Source organism: Silurus meridionalis, chromosome 3 (genome assembly GCF_014805685.1).
Source record: "Silurus meridionalis isolate SWU-2019-XX chromosome 3, ASM1480568v1, whole genome shotgun sequence".
Classification (NCBI taxonomy): Eukaryota; Metazoa; Chordata; class Actinopteri; order Siluriformes; family Siluridae; genus Silurus; species Silurus meridionalis.
The window spans coordinates 17,669,748-17,676,309 of record NC_060886.1 but is presented as its reverse complement, the minus strand read 5'-3'; positions in this window follow the sequence as shown (position 1 = coordinate 17,676,309).

Here is a 6,562-nt window from a genome sequence, read left to right as displayed (position 1 = left end):
GTTCCATAAATATTTTTATTACATGGAACTCACTCTCAATTAACTTTCCTGCCTACACTTCTAGCTGTAAGGAAGGATTTGAGTATTAAAAAATTAATAGAATCTGCCTGCTCAGTGTTCTCCTGAGAGTTCTGTACTGTAGTCATGGAGAAGATGGATGAGTTTTGGTAGTTGGACTCAGGGGATGAAGGTAGTAATGGCATGGGGCTGTTACACTCCTACACCTCCAGCCTCTTTATTCAACCTGCAGCATGATCTGGGACTGACACTGCACTGGAATATTCACACCTGCTCCCTAGCACGCACCTCCGACCTCGAGCAAAGCATATGCTAAAACCCCTGATGGGAGAATGAATAATAATCACTCTCTCTCTCTCTCTCTCTCTCTCTCTCTCTCTCTCTCTCATACACACACACACACACACACACACACACACACACACACACACACACACACACAGAGATAAGCCTTTATGTCTTATAATTCTTTCTACCTCTGATCAGATCTGTACAACACTACACTTATGGACTCTTTAACCTAGGTTAACCCTGCAAAGGCTTCCCTCTTTGTGAATGAATTGACAGTGCTGTAGCTCATCATGCAAAATGCATTACAAATTAATCTATTAAATGATGTTTATATTAAATGAAGACTCCTGCTAGAAAATGTAGATAGTACGGATAGCATCAATATGGCAAGTCAATTTTTATAATTTATTGTTTTATAATCTATTGTTCGAAATGCAGGAGCTCCTTTCACGTGTGCAATTAAGTGTGCATTTAATCAATAAGTATGCATTATTGCTCTAATCTGACAATCTCCCAGTCTCATTGTTGTCCTTGATAAGTCCAATCACTGTTGTGTCATCTGCAAACTTGATAATGATATTGGAACCATATACACGATTGCAGTCGTTGGTGCAGGAGAAGTAGAAAAGGGGACCCAGCACACAGCCATGTGGTACTCCAGTGCAAAGGATGAGGGTGGAAGATCAGTGGTGGTCTGCCCAAACATGCTAGGGCCTGCTGGTCAGAAAGTCCAGTAGCCAGTTGCAGAGTGACATGCTGGTTAAACAGAAATGCGCCCTGCATTAATCACGCGTTCATAAAAATTTGTACTATTAAATGAATTTGAATTTTGACAGCCCTAAGTAATTTTTCAAATTTAGTTGCCTAATGAATGTATTCAGGCTGAATATCCACCATATAGAACACAAGCAAAGAAAAGATGATGATGATGATGATCAGGTGATCAGGAATGTCTCTGTTCTTAGTCATGTTTACATCATTGACTCCCTCTGTCTTATCTACGTTACCCCCAAACTTCCTGTTGCCTTCTGTCCCGTTCATTGTTAGCTTCGTAAACTAGCCTACATCTGTGGTGCATGAGAGCCAGGAAATGATACACCAGTGATACAGTGGTAGATTGAAAAATCCATGCAATGAGAGAAAATAGGTTGATGGGCTAAAAACGGCACGCAGTGAGAAGAACAAATATTGAAAACATGTCACCAAATAGATTAAAACTAAAGTAACAAGCCTGTTTTTAAAATGTAAGAAGTAAAAAGTACAGATATTTGTGTGAAAATGTAATGAATGAAAGTAAAAAGGGAAAAATAAATAGTAAAAGACAGTACTGATTCAAGAAATATCTACTTTAAGTACCGTAATGAAGTATTTGTACTTCATTACTTCCCACCTCTGCTTATGACCAGGTGACCCAAGACTTTTGAAAATATAGTGTAACTTTAAAAAGCTCACCTGATATAAAATACACAGTATGTCATTTCAATAAATACATACTGACCAGTATTAGATGAAGAGTTGTGGGAGTAGCTTGAAAGTCTTCAAGCCACTGTGGAAGAGGACTAGGAATTCAGACAATAGAATTGTGGGAATGCTAGCTTCACAAGATTAATTTAAAGATGCAACAATTCAAGGCAATAAAAATAAAAGAAAAAGAGAAAAACACACAAACCAACATGGTTAACTTATTTTAACCCTTGAGTAATCAGCTTTATTTACCAAACAATAAAAAGTCAATGTGCTGCAAGTTTCTGCCACAACAAAGCAAGAGGACTGCAAGCTAGTTTTTTGTTTATAATTTAAGCTAAAGTGTTAGTTTCAGTTCAAGTTTCTTTAGTAGCTAATATGAAGTTAGCAGACAAGTAAAATGTAATTCACCTTACCATGAAATTGGCTCCTAAAGTACAGGATTCAGATGTATAATCCTCGAAAAGAAGGCTAGAGTTGGCTCCACGTCTGTTCCGCATGCCACTTTGAAAAATTTGTGTGGTTCTTTGCTGTTGATTCCAACATCACTGCCAGAATGCAACACCATTTACAGTATTGCAATATTTATATAGCAAACGGAACATGAAAATTTCCCATAACTCCCCTTTTTCCACAGTATAGTACCGTTTTAAGGGAAAATGGTATGTTGCTGTTGGAAATTGGCCATTTTCTTACAGCATTTTGTTACAGTGTAGGCGTCTGATTCACTGAATTGTTTTTATACAGTTGTGAACATAACTGATTTCACCAATTGTTGTTAAAATAGTTTGATTTCGACTAAAAACAGTGAACTAAATGATTGTGAATAGCCCAGTAAAATAGTGTGGGGGTTATCTAATTTGTCTTTAAAAAAATGCTGATAGACAGTTTTCCTCTATCTTTGTTATTTCTACACCTCAGACAAAACTCACAAATCTTCAGAAAAGTGTGATTACGCAAGAATACTATGTAATTTGTTTGAAAACTTTTAGTTGGCAAGTGTGGTGACTTCAGATCCAACATTATTAATTTGATAGAATGCAGAAGCTTCTCCCACATGCTCCATCTTCACAGATATCTCCCTGAAACAGATCACCACTGCCAGAGCAGGCCTGGCTGTCAATTAAGGCTGGATCTCATCCTTCTCTGTGTGTGTGTGTGTGTGTGTGTGTGTGTGTGTGTGTGTGTGTGTGTGTGTGTGTGTGTGTGCGCGTGTGTGTGTGTGTGTTTGTGTGTGCACATGCACTACTTACTGACTTCACACGTGCAGTTGGAGCTTTCACTATAGCTTAACAGATATCAGGTGTCTATTCAGTACGCCAGGAGAACTGGCGTTCATTAGCACCCAACTTCCATGGTGCGGTTTTTCCACTCTCTCTGCCTCAGCATCAATGCCAGTTTGATAGAAGAGACAAGCAACTATGCTTCTACTAAATAATCTCTGAAATCCCTGAACTGGCCTCCTGAGCTTCCATCCTAATTAGGTTTACACAAAGAAGTTTGTAAGTTACTAAAATCATTTATATGTTTAAATAACAGTTCTGGTTTAAAGATCTAAAATATTTTGTAACAAAAATTAATAATTGTTTACTGGATTATGCTGTTTCATACCATTTTAAAATACCAAACATTTTCCTTTTTTTACAAGTGTTAAAGCTCATGTTACTATAAACATACATAGCTAGCATCCTTAGTAAGATACAATAAGGGAACTGGCTTTCTATAAATGTAAATTTAGAGCTATAAGAATCTGCATTTAGATGAATGACTTTTCTATAAAAGTAAAAAAGAGTTATTAGAAAATTCACACTGAAATGTGTAGATGTAGTTTGTTGCATATTTCCAGACACAGATAATGCCTGCAAAACTAAAGTATGTGCACTTGCTATTCAATGAAAAACAAACAACCCATTTTAAACAGGCTGCTTTTGTTATCCTTAGTTACTGACCTGAGAAATATAAAGTACTGGTCCATTTAGATTTCCAGAATTCACTTAACAGCTGACAGATTACAAGTCCAGGCTGAAAATGTGAGAAGGGAGATAAGGAAATTGAGAGGAGTTAGTGTGAATTATTTAGGGCAGATTTCTTTTTTTCCCCTCCTTTATTTCAGTTTAAAAAGAAAGACTCCCTCTGTCTCTTACTAGTCTGTACTTGCGTTTTCATATAGCATGTGTTCTAATTGGTGTTGACAGTCTGTCAGAATGAATTTATGTCTAGATATGCTTTAACAACAAATTTTGTAACTGGAAAAAACTGTAATTTGTTATTGTGTTGCTTAGTGTGTCACAGTGGATCTTGGAAATGAAAAAAAAAAGATCAGAACATGTCAGTACGCATACCTTAATTCTTTATAAAGCAATTCATGTCTTCGATGGTATAACGCACCTTATACTTTGGTTTTTCCATTGGCTTAATTGAAAACATCTTCAAATAATTATTAAATAATTTAATTATTATTAATACATAATTCATATTTCAATTACTGCATATAGGCAGTAAGTCATGCTCTCTGTAAGTGATTCTATCACATTTCACAGTGAGAAAAAGTAATAAATAATTAAGTGATATCGCATGATAATTGCATTCAGAGCAGGGTGGCAGTATTTGGAAAGCAATATAATGAGTGCCTTCTTGAGAGAGGCTTGTCCTGTTGATCCTCATAATAACATATCATCTCAGAGGCTCTCCAAGGAAAATATCATGCCATTTCCACTTAAGATGTGTCTGGTTATTTGTCTTTGCTCAAAGACACTTAGTGTACACAGTTGGAGATAAGTAGAGAAAGGTGTAGATTTGGAGGTTGTGCTTTTGTGCATGAAATGTGCAATAATTATAATAGTGTGTGTTTGACACATTATGCAAATGAAACCAAACAGTTACGTTCTCTCTGCACTGAGAGAGATAATTTAAACTCCCTCTCTCAGTGGAAAACAATGCTTGCCTACAACCAGGCTCTCAGGTAAAAAAAGAAAAAAAAAGAAAGAGAGATGTTAAATCAAGTTGCACGCTCATCCATCTAGAGACGAATCAAAATACGCATTTTTTTTGGCCACCTTCTTTTAAAAGTATTTTTAAGTAGTGTTTTTCCTCCTCTTCTTTTAATCAAATTAGGTTATTTATATTTCCCAGAACTGCGGTTTTGTTTTTTGTATGAAATATTTGAATAATCTTTTTGCTTTTATTAAAAAAATTTGTCTGTGCCAGGTTTTCATTAAATCTTAGATCGATTTACTTTTCTTTTCAAATCTTGAGTGGCAGCTGTTTCTTATCATAACAACATATTGGACTCTTTGCTTACATAAACCAAAGCGTCTGCTGCATCACCTACTGTAACACTCGATTTACATACAGAGAGGCTGCCAGCATCACTTAGTCTCACTAAGTAGTAGTCGCACATTCTAAAGATGTTACCTTCTATATTTATCCCTTCTTGCATTCCTCTTGTTAAACATCCAAATGGTTAATTTAAAAGGCCATCAAGAAACATTGCAGATGGTAAAGTCCGAAATTGATTTGGAAATTGTGGTAATCATCAAATTCTTACATGATAGATATCACCACCTTTGAAAACGTCTGTTTGATGTATGTGGCTCATCTGTATTTGAGGCTCTTCTCTCTCTCTCTCTCTCTCTCTCTCTCTCTCTCTCTCTCTCCAGTGTTTTAGTGACAGCTGCTTTCTCTGTGTGGTTTGCACATGGGGATGAGCCAGAGTTCAAATGAATATTTAATATAAAGCTTCCTGATTTCGGTCCAGTGTCGCTCTCATGTAGGACTGTGCACCGATGAGAGGAGACTTCATGGCCCTCCTGCTGTCTTTTTAGGAGCAGTTGTCACGTTCTAGTGAAGAAACAGTCACCGTAACAAAAGGTGACAGCTTAAGCAGACCTGCTGTGTCCTGCTTACCCGCACTCATCCATCATAAAGCACTATACACACCAAACAACTTTACCCCATTCCATCACAAAAAACTGTAAAAAGAAAATCATGTAGCTAATACATTTGCTAAATGTTCAGCAGAGTATTACTGCCATCTAAAAAAGTGAATGTAAAATATGAAATGTAAAGTACAACACAAATTATTATTATATAAATAATTAAATAAATAAAATGAAAACGTAATTTATTTTTAAATAAAAACAAATTGCAATTATTTGCAAATTTCATAAAACCATATTTTGTTCACAATAATAAAGTACTATTTTAAGAAATAAATCTGAATCTGAATTTGTAAGTATTACAAAAAAAAAAAAAAAACCTGATGGAGGAACTAATTAGGTTAATTGGTTTTCAGTCAGTATGACTGGGTAAAACAGAGATAAAAAAAAAGAGTCTCTCAGAAGTAAAGATACAACTGTCCACAACTTATTGAGCAATTTCAGTAAAATGTTCCTCAACATAAAATTGCAAAGACATTAAATATGTTATCATCCACAGTACATAAAATCATCAAAATGTTCGGAGAATCTGTAGAAATCTCTGTGAGTAACAAATGAGGGCAAAAATCAATATTGGGTACTTGTGATCTACTGGTCCTCAGGTGGCACTGCATAAAAACAGACATGATTCTATAATGGAAATCACTGCATGGGCTTATTAACCCCCCCAGAAATCAATGTGTGTGAAAACAGTTTGCGATGTTATCCACAAATGCGGGTTAAAGCATGTAAATAAGAGGCCATAATGTGAACATAATCCACAATCCACAATCTTCTCTGGACTAAAGCTCATTTAAAATTGAGTCAAAGTGAAAAACTGTTCTGTGGTCTAAGAATATATAAATATAAAA